Raw genomic sequence first — 3074 nt, 5'->3', positions numbered from 1 at the left:
GAAAATTAGCAAATTATTTTGAGTTAATAACTGTAAAAATTTTTCTTTTAGAAACTAAGATTTTAAAAGGTAATACAAGATTCTTATAGGTTAATCTACTTTATCAAAAAAAAAAAATGTCTATAAGAAACCCAAATTAAATTTTTATGAGCGTTTGAAATTCATATTTTTACAACATTTGATATTCACTCGATTTCTTACGTAACGATTTTCTTATTTTATTGTAATTAAATAACGAATGACTGTAGATACTTGAAAATTTCACTGAATGTTTATATTAGCATTTTCTTTACACGATAAAAATTTGAAAATAACTTGATTCTTTTTGAGCTGTTTACGGACATTGTCATTTTTCAATTTTTTTTATTTTTTTTTCTATAAATATCAATAAAATTTTACTTGTTTGGTAAAAATGCGTGAAAATTTAATGCAAGGCTCCTGATATATTGTTACAATAGCAATTGTAAAATATTAAAAATACATAGGCACTCATTTTTTTTATAAGCATTTGAAGTTGAAATTTTGACAAAATTTATCAAATTTAAAATTGAATAATTATTTTGTAGTTAAAAATTTATAAAATGTTCAACTTTTATATCTAAGGATTGAAAATTTAAAACAAGATTTCACGTAAGTAGTTAATTCTGTTACCAAAAAATCTAAAAACACATAAGCACAGTTTATTTTTGTTATTTTTTTGTAATAGTATAATATTATTCATGTGTACTTGAAACTTCTAAATTATACTATTATATATCCATGATGGTATCACGGTTTGTTGTTGATGTATAACGCGTTATAAGTACCTAATGGATATTGTGATATGATTAATCTGGAATTTATTATAGGTCAATTTTTTTTTAATACCATAGATAAATATTATAATAATATATCTTATACCTAGACTGACATACCGTCTACACTCAGAATCGTTTTTCTGATACAATGATATTAATATTATATCACTGAATTCAAATTTAATACCATCCATTATACAGTGACCCACTTGTAACCTACTGTACAGCAGAGCGACTTACCATCCACTTACCCACCTTTTTTTATATTAATATTAAAATGGTAGCCGGTATTTGTTTATTTTCATAGAGTGGGGAATTCGGGAGGGGGAGCCGGGGACTGATCACCGGGTGTAAAATTTTAACGAGCGTAATCTTTTGTGTGCCTATATTTGTGTTGGAAGGATGATGTGGATGATGTGGTTATACAGGCCACGTTCATAATAATGGAAAAAAAAATAATCGATATGTCGAATAAATTGACAAGGTATTAAACGGTTTGGAATTCTATATTTCTATACTATTAAGTATTAATGGTGTAAAAGTATTTCTTCAAAAAAAAATCAAACGATAAAAATTTAAAATACCATGTTAAAGATCCGTAAGCAAATTCTTGACTTGTGGTTATGGTATTATTATATTGTTAAAAACAACAGTTAGTAATAATAATTTATATAAAAAATTAATTGTTTTAAATTTAAACTATTCCTAATTGGTGAATATTTTATTCTGCAAAAAAACAATGTGTAGGCCCGTGTGGGCCCCCCAATATAAACATAGACGGGGTCCCCACAGGGAAAATCCCTTTTTCCCCATGGGCCTATCCACCCCCATGGGTGTAACTAGGATTTAATAGTTACAGGGGCTAGAGTCCTACAAAACCAAAGTATAAAATAAACCATAAAATCAAAGTGTAAACTCATCATTAAAAACAAAATGTAAATAATAAAATATATTTTACTTTTAAGTATAATACATTTATAACTGTATATGCCTATATTTTGATACAAATATTGTTAAAATATCATCTTCCTTTATTACCTATATTAGATAGTAAGTTGTCTTTCTATATTAATTATAGTCAGATCACTGAATCTATCTTGAGACATGGTCGATCTAATGTAGGTTTTTATTCTCCTCATACATGTAGCCGAACTTATGGGTATAGCGAATGCAATCTTTAACAATTTATAAACATTTGGATAGACCTCCTGTTGCACAACTGATTTCAAAAGTTGAGATTGTGTTTTGTCATTTATACCATCTAAAGAATTTTGTCCATTTATCAAACACCCTCTTGCTACTTTTAGTTCACACTTTAATGCATCTTTATCTATATTAAATAAAGCCTAAAACCAAAATTAAAAATTAAGTAAAAAATATAAAAAAGTACTCCACCCATTATGTGACAAATTATATTAATATTAGTTGGATGCTATTTAATTACCTTATAACTATCAATAAAATAGGAACTTCTTTCAAAATCAAGATCTAAGAAGCTTTTAACAGATTGAGCCAATTCTCAACTTTGTGTAGAAAATCTGGATTTCATGTTGACTATTAAATTATCAATCATAGGAAAAAATGCATAAACTTTCCAATAATCATATGAAGTTAATTCACAATCTTGTTGAAAGTCTCTGACAAAACTTCTATAGATGACAAGTTTTTAGGGTCATGTTCGTTTTTAGCACTATTTATTTTTATTTGATTTAAATATACTGAACATTTTGATAAATGATAATAGGCTGTGTATAGAGACCCGACCATCCGGGTATTGATAAGAGACCCGACCATTATTTATACTGCGCATGCGCCGGGACTTAAATTATTAATGTTATATTATTCTATTTTCTAATTTAGGTACTGATCGAAACTTTTAAAAGTATTTTTGACTGAACAAATGTTAATAGTTTATTTTAAAGGGTCGCGTCACACTATCGTGGTTGCGCCGCGCGGGGTAACCACTAACCGCCAAATTTAAACACATATTTATATATGGTAAGCGACAGTGCGACACACTACAGCGTTTCCGCCGCGTTTTGCCGAAATTTGTCGCTACCAACTGCGACATGTCGCGGTTTGGCAACGGCGTGCCGCATGGGCAATGATATTCTTGACCGCGTAGAATTAAACCAATGGTTTTAAATTGTGTGCGTCACATTGCAACGGCTACAACGCGCGTTTTTGCTGATAGATTTTTAAATTTTTAAATTTTTAAAATTAGTTATTTTGACGCGGAGCTTTTCATCCTGGGAGTTGAAAAAGAAGAGTGCTTAT

The sequence above is a fragment of the Acyrthosiphon pisum genome, chromosome A1 (assembly GCF_005508785.2).
Source record: "Acyrthosiphon pisum isolate AL4f chromosome A1, pea_aphid_22Mar2018_4r6ur, whole genome shotgun sequence".
Taxonomy (NCBI): domain Eukaryota; kingdom Metazoa; phylum Arthropoda; class Insecta; order Hemiptera; family Aphididae; genus Acyrthosiphon; species Acyrthosiphon pisum.
This window is presented reverse-complemented; position numbering follows the sequence as displayed.